General features: G+C 43.4%; 1 long non-coding RNA gene across 1 annotated transcript; it reads right to left on the bottom strand.

Annotated features, from left to right (window-relative positions):
* Positions 1–3355: 3355 nt before the first annotated feature.
* Positions 3356–13746, bottom strand: LOC128348216 (uncharacterized). The gene is made up of 3 exons (XR_008318002.1): positions 13659–13746; positions 4294–4448; positions 3356–3707 (listed from the first exon to the last, which is right to left on the bottom strand). It is a non-coding gene; the product is annotated as an uncharacterized LOC128348216 (long non-coding RNA).
* Positions 13747–14278: the final 532 nt, after the last annotated feature.

The raw sequence follows: 14278 nt of genomic DNA, 5'->3' as shown, positions 1-14278 counted from the left end.
GACTCGAAAGCACACTTTACCTTTACTTTTATCAGGCACCAGTCTGATTCAATTCCGGGGAATGATCAAGATGTAATGTGCAATATGAGGCTTATTAAGACACTAGGCCTGCTTAAACAATCATCAACATCAGGGTAGGGAGCATTGTACCCTGGTTTTCAAGACTGTGTGAACTCACAAAAATCGTGCTATCCCAGGTTGTTCAAAGCAGGGTAACCCAGCTTTTGTGCCCTGTTCTTAACCAAGGTAGAAGAAGAGGCAAGCTCTCCTCCATTGCTTTTCTGTTCATGTGGATCCATTTACTTTTTCTACCAGACACCAGGATCCAGGAAGCCTGGAAACAAAAGAAAGGGGTGGGAACAGGGGCTTCCATCAAGGATGTGCCGCTCTGCAAAGCACACTCTGTGATCCTGTAGTGCAGCAGCTTCAGTAGGGCAGCTGCTGATGTAATGAGGCTTTCCAGTCTACTGGGAAACAAATCATGCTGGGAAGGCCTGCTAGGTCTTTGGAGGACTTTGCCTGCTTGCAGCTCCCAATTTCAGGAATGGATGCCAGTCTTGGCATAATTTGTGTTCCCTGGGTTTGCTGACAGAAACAGAGATTCTGCTTGTCTGCTGCTACTGGAGTAGGAACTCTCTAAGCCTCCAAAACATCCCCCAAATAGTTGTGTGAAATGCCTTACTATGTTGTACGAGTAACCGATGCTGTTCATTCATACAGTTTTTATGTTAATGACTGTATCTGGCATTCATTTTAAAAGTGAACCTGGGCACAGGTCCCTCAGAATGCATGGTATAGTTAGGAAGTGTATTGCTGTACCTGTGTTCAAAATAAAATGTGAATAACTACCTGTGTACAGATTTGTACCTGTGTGCATGGCATACTCATTGTACGAGTGTTGAATATAATGAGGTGATTTTCACGATTGCCCAAAAGCAGGCTAAGGGAGCCTAGCCCACTTTGGGGTGATCGTGTGCTGCAACGGGAGCCACATGGCTCCCGGCAGCTAACCACCCTAAATACCTCTCCCCTAAGATGAGTTAATAGAGTGAGCACTCCGTTAACCTCCTCTTTTTGCTCATGTGTTGCTGCAGCACACGGTAATACATGAATAGACCCCCGACCGGGAGGCTGTAAGCAGCCTCCTGGGCTCAGGGGTCTCTCCAGAATGCCCCGCGCATTCATGCGGGGCATCCTGGAACTTCCGGGGGCCACACAGCCCCCAATCCCCGCAGCCAATCCAGCCACCCAGGACTGCCAGCTTGATTGTCTTGCTGACCGGGTAAGCCTGCCCTCCCCTAAACCCCCTTACTGCACTTCTCACTGATCGTGAGACTCGCCTCAATGTCTGAATAGGGTTATAAAGGTGGCTGAATTTGGGTTAGAATTGAGGGTGCATAAAGTTTGGCACTGGGAGGCCTTTTTTTTTGCGGTAGATGCCTTTTTTGCGGCAAGTGCCAGAATCATGCTCAAGAAGCCAGATGGGATGGGTGTCTGTTAACAGAACAGGACAGTAGGATGGGAGGCTGTAGGACAGGGTCAGTGGTACAGTAAGGCTAACCATGTTAGCAGAACAAGGCGGTATGATGGGGACAGGATTGTGGCTAAAGCATAGCTACTGTAAAAGGGAAAAACAGGAATTAAGGAGCAGCAGACTACAAAAGGCAGAGCTACACTCAAAGGACAAATATTTAGATTTAGCAGTGTAGAAAACATTGCAGTCTGGGGGGTATTGGTGGTCATAATGTTTGGTCACTTCCTATTATCTCAGAAATATTTTGAATCTGAGTAGCAGGGCTCTACAAGGAAAATTACTCATTTTCATTATAAAAGCTTTCATTTGTTCAGTAAATGTATCATTTCAAATGTAATCCATTTTGCCTGCCATGGTTTTTCTACGAAAATGTCCTAGACCAATGCAACATGTGGAGCATTGTGGGGGAAAACCTTGGCAGCTGCCAGGAAGAAACTGTCAGGAGATGCTTTAATGTTCTTTTTCATCATTAAATGGTTAGAAGAGAAAAGACCTGCCACTCTGCTGCACTACAAAGTAACTCCCCACATCCTTTCATTAGGGAAAAAAACTGGGGTAATGAGTGAACTGAAAGGCTCATATGCCTTTCAGTTTATTTGGGTCCCATAGGCATTTGTTTTGTAACCAGTGGAAATGAACAGAATGGGCCTAATTTAGTTCCATTCAATTTCGTTCATTCTGAAAGGAATGCACATTCCTACTGATCACCCAATGAGGGCATAGCAATATGGCCTAATCCTAGTCTTGAATTATTCTCATCCCTTTTGGAAGGTGCAACCCGTGGAGTCAGGGGTCTGCTATTCAAACATTTAGAGGCCTGGTCATTATTCAGGACTTGAAACCAGAACAAGGTCAGAAAGTTTCTGGAGGTATGGAAACAGAACCATGGACAGCTCAGCAATCACTGGTCCTCTTCAGGAGGACTGCTGCTGGTATTACTTTGAAGTTTAATCTCTGTTGCTCAGTTGTGTTGTTTCCATTCCTGAAAAAGGTGGAGAGGGAGCATGGCTTTGTTTGTTTGTTTTGTTTGTTTGTTTTTTAACCAGCAGTAGTGGGGTATATGGTGATCATATCATATTGCCACTTTCCCACTGCCCCCAAGCTGTCTCTGTTTGCAGTGCAGATGAACACATTACTGCCAAGTCTGTGCATGACTGAAACCAAGGGTCAGTTCACCAGGTCCAAAACAACTGCAAGCAATGCAGTCCAAGGGGTCATTAGGCCTACATGTGTCCACAATAATATGGAAGGCATAATAGTTGACCCAATACATCCCTGGACAGAGTCATAGTTTCACAGTTGCAATCTCTGCTACCACAGGGACAGTTTCCATGTTAGCACACTAGTGAGAATGGGCACTAGAAGCTGAAGCTGTGTCTGAGGAATCTCCAGCTCTCATCTAATATCTTTCATCTGCTTTCATCCCTGGGGATTGTCAGAGATTTTCCTGAGCAGACATTTGGGTCTCTTTGGGAGACAGTATGGATTTATTTGTCTTGTCGTTTCTCCAGCTTTTTAAGGAAAGGTTAACTACTTGGTGGTTCTGATAGTACAGACTGCTGTGCTGTTTGTCATGTTTCCTTCCTAGAACCACAGAGTTAGCAGGTATCTGATGGATCATCAGTTCCAATCTCCTGCTGTGATGCAGGGCCATTTTATATTTAGAGCATCTCCAGTGGATATTTCTCTAGCCTTCTCTTGATCTGCAAGGAAGGCTATTCCAGTATTCTCTTAAAAGAAGTGGACTTGTTTATTTATTATTTATTTATTTGTCACATTTATATACCTCTCTATATACAATCTCAAGGTGGTTTACAATATAATCAAACCAATACCTAAAAATCATATAAACAGATTAAAATTACCACAAATAAAGCTTTAAAATCTCATATGGTAAAAGCTTTAAAACAGATGTATTTTCAAAAGCCGTTTAAAAACAGAGATGGGGAGATTCTGATTTCATTTGGAAGTGTGTTCCAGAGCCTTGGGGCAACCTTAGAAAAAACCTGGTTTTGGGTCGCCACCAAATGAGCCAATGGCAAGCACAACTGGACTTCCCCCGATGATCTTAATTGGTGGCGGGGTTCATGAAGAAGAAGGTGCTCTTTGAAATACCCTGGGCCCAAGCCCACTTGTTCTGATTGCCTGACATCCTGACTCAATGGAAGTCCAGCTGAAATGAAAAGAACAAGTAGTAATGATTAAATTGTCCTATTAATTTCAATGGGATTTCTGTTGAGTAATTTGGTCGGAATGTCAGCCATTATCTCCATTAACTTGATAATATTGTTGGAGCAGGATCTGACTCATACTTCTAGACTATGCCTACCATAGGATAGTACATTATTTGCTCTCTTTCATATACACTAATAAAACCCAATCATCACTAAGAAATGAAGGCTGATTTTCGTGATACAAGTTTCACATTGAAGTCCTTCCTTGTGGTGCAAGTCCACATGGAGATGTAATGTTTTTAAGCTTGTTACATCATGTACCTTCTTGATCTCATACAACATTTGCATGCCAGTACGACAAATGCCAAGGATATGCAATGCTGGCTTGCAGTTGCTGGACATCACTAAGGGCCAGACATGCAGGAAGAAGCTGTTAATCCTTGTACATTGTGGTGCACTGCCATTGCAAGAAGAGCTTTCTGGCAGCTTCCATGTGTGGGGCATTCCTAAGAGAGCTTATTCCAGGAGGTAATGAAAAAAGAAAGAGGCAGATGCATATTAGACGCATAAAGAAAAGTGATTTACATTTTCCAATTATCCAGGTTTGATCCAGTGTGGATCCTCTTTTGCCCATCCAATTCTGTGACCGTAGCAGGTTTTTGTGGCTTCTGGATAGCTAGCCACAGGAGGAGAATAAGCATAGCCTCTGCTAACTCTGCTGCAAGAGCAATGGTCCTTGTCTGCATTGGTGCAAAGAAAACGAGTTACTATTCTCCAGAACTCAGGGGAACAAGGGAGATTACAGGCAGCCAGGAGGTACAGCACTGATTTACTGCCAAAGATAAACATGTAACCAGAATGCAATGTGCAGAGACTTACAATAAAGAGAGACTTCAGGCATTCCCCTTCTGGTGCCTGATGTTTCCAAGGAAGGAGCTTGGAGGAAAGGGCTCCCTCTGTCTAGGCATGAAGGAAAGTTCAGAGCTCTCCTCCTACCTCTTCAGTGCATCCCAGGGGAAAACTTTTAAGTGGCAATGCTGATTCTGCATTAGCCTGCAGCATTGAGGAAATCCTCTATCAGAATACTGATGAATTAATGAACGTTCAAGATTTTTCTGCATATTTTTAAGCACAAGTAGATGATTCCTGGCATGCTGGAGGGAGTATCCACAGTATTCTGGATATCCATTTCACTCTCATTCTCTCACAGGGCCAAGAAGTCACAATGCCTATGCCTTTTAAGGGCAAGTCACTGTTTTGCTAAACTCCAAAGCTTTTAAAGAAAGCAGTTGAAACAGAAAAGGCAGGATGTATTTTATTCAACTGCCTGCTGTGGCTGAATAAAGAAAAAATGCATCCTTGTTCTCTTCCTTGTCTATGTCAAAGGAATGATATGTTTTGTGCACATGATGGATAAGGATGATCATTCTTATTCTTCCACTGCATTGATAAGCACTGCTCCTAAACATGGAGGTTCTATTTTTGCTTTTTAGCCATGTTTAGATGCATTCTCTTTGAATTTGTCTGATTCTATTCTTAAGCTAGTGATTCCCACCATAACTGGTGGCGATCAGTTCCATACATGCTTCCCCCTCCCCCCACCGATTCCTGAATTTCCTTCCAGTCAGATATGTCAAACAACCTTGGGTTCTAGAGAAATAATAATGTTCTCTCGATTCATTCTCTCTCCTGTATTTTAGACATCACATGTTGCCACATAGATCTTCCTTTATTGGGAAGATGTTTCAATGACCTGATCATTTTAACTGCCCCATCCTACAACTTCTCCAGCTCTTTACTGGAGATGGGGCAACCAAAACTGTATACAGTATTCTACAGCCTAGGAATAGTGAAATAGTGAAATAGCTCCCCCATGTCCCTTAGCATATTTCATGCTTATCTTCCAACTTGTTTTGACAGCTAACCAGCTGCATATGCCTTGCAAAGGTCCTGAGATGCTTCCTTAATCCTCTGTTTCCTCATCAATAACTTCTACCAGTTAGGGGTTTGCATGAAACCAGGTTGCCCAGTTCGGTTTGAGTCTGGACCAGACTTGAACTGAACTGGGAATGTTCAGTTTTGTCCCCATCCCCCCACATACCCCCAGATTGGCTCAAATTCGAGCCAGTTCGGGGGTTCTAAGTTGAATATATATATATATATATATATATATATATATATATATATACACATATATATATATATACATACACACACATACATACACACACACACACACACACACACACACTTATTTAACACTCACCGCAGGGTCTGGGTCGGTGGTCTGGGTCATGACCTGGCCATGTAGAGGCCCATTGGGCATGTATGGCGGCCCCCAAAGCAGCCGCTGCCACTGGAGGAAGGGCAAGAATGGCCCAAAAATGGGCTGAACCAGCCCTTTTTAGAAAGGGAGAAGGTTGGCAGGGGAGGGGGAGATTGCAGAGACCCCACCCTCATGGCTGCTGACTTGGGCCCAGTAGTGAATGCTAAACATAAAAAATATTTTTTTTTGTATTACCCCCCCAACTTAGAACCCCTGAACTGGCTCTGAGCTGGCTCTGGGGTGTTTGGCTCGAGGCTGAGCTTAACCGGGCCTGGTCTGGCTCAAAGGTAAGCTCTCAAGCCACCCCAGTTCAATGGCAAACTGGTTTGACCTTGAGCCAGTTCGCACATTCCTACTACCAGTACTATTAAACATATGCTAAAGATAAAGATTGATATCCTGACTACTGCAATGTTATTCTTCTAACATCGGTGCACACACAGTTGTACCCCACCCCCAGGCCAGTCCCCGTACATCTGAATCATGAGCAGTCTTGAACAAGAGTGCAAATACTTCAGAGCTTTCCCTCCGCTCTAGAAGCACTCAGAGCAAAAATTTCAGAAAAGGGGAAGTTCCGAAGTATTTAGGCTCTTACATAAGAGCACCCACACTTTGGTGACAAAGGGTCTTGTGCAGGGGAACTGCTGCTTGCGCATGGATGTTAGAACCATGCATGCTGCAGTTGTCAGGACGTCAGCCAATGTATTCTAAGACCAAAAGCATGTTAAGGACAATGTACAAAATAGAACTGATGTGGAGAAAGGTTTGCCATGAATAGGCTTCATTCACTCTCAGTGTTCACTGTGTGAGCCTGGACACTTAGTGATCCCTGATTAGTTAGGATCATCTTTGTGACTATTCCATACATCTTTAGTATCACTCCAGATTCGCTTCATTTGCCCTCAGTGGCCCCAGCATGTAGCTAAATCTGGCTATCTATCCTTCTGATGTAGTAATGTGCACTGTCACAATGTTCACTGATGTCATCGCAATATTTTTATTACGTTATACCTGATTAGCTACGATAATACTAGGGAGGAGAAAGAAGCTCTAACCAGGAACAAAAATGGGCAACAAAGCAGAATGAGAAAGGAGAACACAGGGCAGTGAACAGGATAAAAAAGTGAACAGTCTCCATAATTAGTTTTCTGTTAGAGGAAATGTTTTTGGCCTGAAAACAGAAACACAATTCACCACAGCTCTAATTAACACTGCTTACACAAATGGGATTTGTTACAGTATAAAGGCTTATTATACATGTGCTGGCAATCACATCATCCCTCAGTGCCCTTACCATTTTGCAGGATACAAATGAAACAAATAAGTACAGCCTAAGAAATACTAAAGAATACCAAGCTTTTCCTGTGATAATTGTATTTATTTATTTATTGAATCAATGTATATACCGCCCTCCCTAAAGTGGCTCAGGGCAGTTCACATTAAAATAAAAAACACATAATAAAACAATTTAAATTAAAAAAAAAAACTAATTTCAACCAGATTAAAATTAAAACTAAAACTAGATATTAGAAGCCAGGCCAAAAAGATGGCCTTTAAGGCTCTCCTGAATGCCTCCAAGGAAGATAATCCTCTTATATCCATGGGGAGCATGTTCCACAACTTAGGGGTGACAGCTGAGAAGGCCAGATCCCAGGTTGCCAGCAGATAAACCAGTGGTACCTGAAGATGGACCCCTCCTGATGATCTTAATGAGTGGTGGGAATCTTGTAGAGGAAGATGCTTTCTTGGGTAACCGAGACCTAAACCATTCAGGGCTTTAAAGGTAATAACCAGCATTTTGTTCTTTGCCCGGAAACATATTGGCCGCTAGTGCAACTGTTTAAGAACAGGCATAATGTGGTCTCTGTGGGATACTCCAGTGACCAATCTGGCTGCTGCATTTTGAACTAACTGAAGTTTCCGGGCTATGTTCAAAGGCAGCCCTACATGGAGTGTATTGCAGTAGTCCAACCTGGAGGTTAGCAGCTGGTGTACCACTGGTTTCAGGTCATTTTCCTCAAATGAATGGGCAGAGTTGTCAAATCAATCGCAGCTGGTAAAAAGTGCTCTTGTCCACCTGAGGCACCAGGGTGAGACCTGGGTCCAAGAGCACTTCCAAGCTACAGACCTGTTCTTTCTAGGGGAGTATAACCTAGTTCAGAACAGGAAATTCTAATCTGACATTCAGATTACAACCCCCAACAATCAGCACCTCCATCTTGCTTGGATTCAGCTTTAGTTTATTATCCCTTATCCAGCCCATTACTGCCTGTAGGCAGGTGCTTAAGGAGTTAACACCATTTCCTGATATTGTCAGGAATAAATAGATTTGGGATTCATCAGCATATTAATAGCACCCAGTACCAAATCCCCTGATGACCTCACACAGCAGTTTCATGTAGATGTTAAAAAGCATTGGTGATAGAATGGAGCCCTGAGGGACTCCATATAGTAGCCCCTGTTTCGAAGAGCAACGCCACCATCTGAAATCTATCTGAGGCATAGGAGCAGAACCGCTGTAAAATAGTGCCTGCTATCCACAAATCCCTCAGGCAATCCAGAAGGATGCCATGGTAGATGGCATCGAAACCCACTAAGAGATCCAAAATAATCAGCAGAGTCACACACCCTCAATTCCCTGTCAATTCCCTGATTAAGGTCAGCCCAGCCAAGGCCATCTCAACCCCATAATCTGCCCATAGCCTGACAGTTTGAAATAGGTCTAGATAATCAGTTTTCTTCAAGAATGCTTGGAGCTCATCAGGCACCACCCTCTCAATCATCTTACACAACCATGGGAGGTTGGAGACTGGCCCATCACCAGGGGATCCAGAGCGGGCTTCTTAAGAAGAGGTCTAACCACTGACTCCTTCAGGCAACGTGGCATGCTGCCCTCCCTCAGTGAGGTATTAATGATATCAACTAGGCCAGATCCAACAACCTCCCTGCAGGATGAAATCAGCCATTTTAGTCAAGGATCCAAAGAACAGATGGTAGGCCATATACCACCCCAAGCAGCTTGTCCACATCCTCAGGAGTCACAAACTGAAACGGATCTAATATAATCTTGCAAGAGGAATTGCCTTACACCTCTCTAACTGGCCCTGCATTAATATTGGAGTCCAGATTAGCCCGAATATGAGAGATTTTATCTGCAAAGAACTCATTGAATGCACTACAGTGAGACATTGTTTCTGGAAACAGATTTGAAACAGAAAGGCCTTGAGTTAAACCTCTAACGATCTGGACCAGCTCTGCTAGACGAGAACTTGCAAATGCCATACACCCAGAACAAATTTGATTCTTTGCGGCATATATTGCAACACACAGGCCTTCAAATGGGCTCTATGTTGTGTCTTATCAAACTCAAGAGGAGCCCTCCATTTGTGCTCCATTTGTCTATGTTGCCACTTCAGCTCTTGTAGCTCTTCTGTATACAATGGAGTTAATTCTGAAGCAGGTCAGCGAGGATGCTTCAGAGTGATTGTGTCTACTGCCCCGGTATATTCCCTCTTCCAGGTATCCACCAGGGCATCAATAGAATCACCAGCAGATCCAAGTGGGTTTGGATCCTACTGGATCCAAAAGCCTTCTCAGGCAAACCATTCTAATAGGTCCACCACCCCTGCAGTGGTCAGACGTGAGACCAACCTTAACCTGGAAGTGGTTTGTCCATTTATCTGACAGACCTTTACAGTAGAAGTCATTGCAACATGAGATCTAAGAAGTGCCCGGCGGGATCAGGGCATAGGACACTTGTTTCTCACAGTGGCCAATCAGACACCTCAGAGAAGCTCAAAAGCAGGAGCTGAAGGCATACTGCTTCTCTAGCTGTTGCTCCTCTCCCACTGGGCATTCTGCCTCTGAACCTGGAGGTAACATAATGATCATGACTAGTAGCCATTTATAGATTTGGCCCCATGAATATGTCTGATTTAAAGCAATCTAAGCTTAAAGCTATCTAAGCTAACATCCATTACCAAATCTTGCAGCGATGATTTTCATTGGTTAATTATGCATAGTGTGAAGTTCTTTCTTTTGTCTGCCCTATACGTATCTCCTGCTTCATTGGATGATCCCTGGTTCTAGAATTCTCTATGAGATGAAAAACACCTCTGTCCACTTTCTCCTCATAATGCATAGTTTTATAAGCATTTAATCATGTCTCCCTTTGGCCTACCTTTTTCTAATCTGAAAAGTCTCAAACTTTGTGCTTATAAGGAAGGTACTCCAAGCCTGCTGCTCATTTTGGTTCCCTCCTTCTAAACTTTTCCCAGATCTACAATATCCTTTTTGAGATGTGCAACCAGAGCTACATATAGCAGCTGACATCCAGAGTAGCATTCAGAGGACACATCATTGCTAGCAAAGTCTCCCCAAACTGTAGAACACGTATGCAGGGAGAAGGGGGAGTAATTTTTGCTGCTCTCCCCTGCCTCTGTAAGTGCTCTTTGCCTTCCAGAAATGCATCCCTAGAGGCTGCATAGCCTTCTGAGACCCTGGCTGAATTAAGAGCAGCCTCCCCTTGCAAGGACCCAGCTCCAGCTGCATCCTCAGAAGGCTGTTCTGGATGTGCCACTTTGCACATGTGGTCACTCCATAGATTTGTATAAGGGCATTACAATATCATTACATTAGCACTACAATATCACTGCTCTGAGATCCTTGAAGGAAGAGCAGGATATCAATGTAAAAATAAAAATAAATAAAATATTGCAGTTTTGTTTTTTAACCATGCATGGAATCCCTAGCCTGGATTGATTGATTGATTGATTGATTGATCCAACATATTTTTATACTGCCCAAAACATCTGTATCTGGGTGGTTTACAACAAGATAAAAACATTAAAACATTAGTTAAAAACAAAAACAAGAAATTTAAAACACAACAATTTAAATTTTTTTAAAACAATATTCTAAAACAACATTAAAAACAATCAAAACAGTATCAGTTAAAAGCCTGGGTGAATAGATGCGTCTGTTTAGGGAATCTCCCTGTTTCATAGCTGCCACACCCTGGATTGATGGTGCTCAGTTTCACTGAGCTATCCACCATGAGCCAAAGGTCTCTTGTTTGGTTAGTCTCAACATTCCCCCCATCCTTGTATACACTATACAGGTGACCCTCATTATTCTTGGGATTCCATTCTTGCCTATAGGCATGGATATGGAAACCAGGAATAATGCAACTTTGAGTCAATGGGAATTGTGGTGTTAGGTTCCTAACCGTAAGGGGGGGGGGAATCAAGGGGGGCAGAAATGAGAAAAGAAAATGACAGTACCTTATTCTCCAGCTCTCCAGCAATGCCCTCCAGCCCCCCATATATATATATACGCCACAAGCCACAAAATGGCTCTCTGCTGGAAAAAGGCAGGTGGAAATGTCATTGGAAGTCATTTCCGGATCATTTCTGGCCACTCAAAACTGTGGATAGGTGAATTTTGCCTATTTCTTTTAACCTGCAGATAATGAAACATGGTCTCTAAGACCCAACCGTGGATATGTGAAAAGGAGGGCCGTTTGGGGGTGGGGTGTTCATGATTTTTTTGTTTTTACTTACCCCCTCTAGAGGGCTTCTCTGAGGCCCCGGGGGTGGGGTCCATGGATGTTCTCCCTCCCCCATCGGCTTCCATTTTGCTAAAAAGCACATGGTATAGGTGATCTTTGGCACTTTCTAGGCCTTTCCCCCATCGCGGTGGCCATTTTGGAGGCCATTTTTAAACTGGGGAGAGTTCAAGGTGGGCAAACCTGGCCTGGTCCAGTTCAAGGCCAGTTCAGCCTTGAACTGAACTGGGCCAGCTGGTTTTGTGCACACCCCTACCTAGCAACAGCCACTGGAGGGATGCTGTGCTGGGGATGGATAGAACCAGTTGTTCTCCCCTTGCTAAATAAAGAGAATCGCCACTTTTAAAAGGTGCCTCTTTGCTCAGTTAGCAGGTAGTGCTTGGAAAAACTCCTGCCTGGAAACTTGGAGAGCTGCTGCTGGTCAGTGCAGACAGTACTGAGGTGGATGGACCAGTGGTCTGAGCTCAGGGTCTGTGTGGCTCCCGGAAGCTCCAGTATACCCTGCGCGAGCACGCAGGGAATACTGGGGAGACCCCCGAGCCAGGAGGCTGCTTTTAAGCCTCCCGGCCAGGGGGTCTACTCGCAAGTAGCCACACCGCAGAGCAACGCTGCGGCTACTCATGAGCAGATAGCCCGGGTTTGCGGCGCTCCCGCTCCGCAAACCCAAGCTAAGGGGCGGGCTACAGGAGCAGGTTAGCCGCTCCAGAACCACTGGGCTCGGCTGTGAGCCCGGTGGTTCTTACGATGACAAAAAGCAGGCTAGGATTTTCCTAGCCCGATTTTTGTGATCGTAAGAATAGCCCCTCTGTTTTCTTTAACCAGTTGCCAGTTCATAAAAATACCCAACTCCTTATCCTGTGTTTTTTTCAGAGTCTTTGTGAAGGACTTTGTCAAAGGCTTCATAAATCCCAAGTATACCTGTATAATGACAACTGGATCATCTCTTTCTACATACCTGTTGATACTCAAAAAACTCTTAAATGTTAATGAGGCAGGTCTTAACTTTGTAGAAGTGATGCTGATTCTCCTTTAATGAAACTCATTCTTGCGTGTGCTTAATACTTATATATTTAATTATGCTTTCCGCCAATTTATCTGGAACAAATGTTAAGCTAACTGGCATGCAATTTCCTCAGAACCTCCTCTCAATCCCTTTACATTGGCTATCTTCCTGATTTATTTCTCCAACTCAACCCTTTGCATTTTGATTAGAAAGCTGATAGGATGTTTCAAGTACTTTTTGGGCCGGGTATTACCATCTACAATGATTATGTGGAGAAGTATGGTTTTCCTGTATTTTCTGGTTTGTGCTTTATTTGTTTATAGTTATATTTATATGCCAGCTGTCATAAAAGCACATCCCAGGATAATGTATAGGAAAAATAGTAAACATTAAAAAGTCATAAAACAAACATTAGAACCATGAGACACAATAATTAAAAACCAATAAATAATATGTTTTACTGATATGCATTATTGAATGGGGAAGTGCCAAAGGAAAAACAAAGGACATACTACCTATACTAGTAACTTAGGCTGGTACTCCAGACATCAACATGCTTTGGACTGTTGCAGTTACCTATAAAGAAATCATTTCACAACCAAGAATCCACACACAAAAATTCCTAAAAATTCATCCCTGGCAGTGATGGCAGAAGCTCAGAGGGGACAACATGGAGATCGCTGGGGGGGTGAGGGACGGAGACTCAAATGATTGAATTGATTTGAGCTCAAATCAAGAATGATTCGATTCAACTTCAAATCTGGTAAGCATCCTCAAGGGTGATTCAATTCATGGTCAAATCTCTTGAATCACCCAGATTCAAGTCGAATTGATTCAGCTACAAATAGATTTGCACATCTCTACTTGTGTCTCTGACTGAATTGGCCATCATATATAAGTACGGAAAAGTATTTGAGTATAATATACTTCTCTCCATACCTGTTCATCTTTCTATCACAAACTGCTCTCTTACCAGTAATTAATATACTGTATTTCAATTCTAAATCTTAAGCTCTCAAACATTAGTTTTAAAAAATGATCTTAAATACACTTACTTGTAGGTCACAACCACTAACGATGGGGTTACTAGTGTTTAGAACTGAGTATGTGTTTTCCTCCTGCTTCCTGTCAAATAGGATTTCCTCCCCCCACCCTTTTATGGCCCCAACTGGTCACAGACACAGGGTGGTTGTTGTAGTGTGTGTATATATTGCTTGCACTGCACTCATCCTTGGAAGCATTGATTTACTACTGGGCAGTGAGCAGGTTGTGAAATTGCTTTCATTTTGTTAAATAGGCCACAGCTGTCAGGGTCAGTGCAGTTAAAGGAAGAGGAAGGAAAAGTAAGATTGGCGGAGTATTCACTTAGAGGGTGAAATTGAACTTCTCTAGATATGCCTCCCAAGGAATTAGAGACTGGAATGTCCTTTGAGGCCTGCATGCCTCACCCACATGAAGCTATTTGGCCCAGGAGTGGTCTTGTGTCTTGGCACAAAATTGGATGTGCTGGCTCAGAGAAGCCAGGAGCAGGGTGACATAACTGTTCTTGAGTTCTAAGCCAGGATGGTGTTGCTCAGTGATGGGATGAGGAGGGGCTGAATAACCTCTGCCTGATTATTATACCTATGTTGGGAGATGGGAATGAGGTAAGAGAAATAAAAACATCACATTGTGG

Source organism: Hemicordylus capensis, chromosome 2, assembly GCF_027244095.1.
Source record: "Hemicordylus capensis ecotype Gifberg chromosome 2, rHemCap1.1.pri, whole genome shotgun sequence".
Taxonomy (NCBI): domain Eukaryota; kingdom Metazoa; phylum Chordata; class Lepidosauria; order Squamata; family Cordylidae; genus Hemicordylus; species Hemicordylus capensis.
Note: the sequence above shows the minus strand (reverse complement) of the source record. Positions and strands in the feature narration are given on the sequence as shown.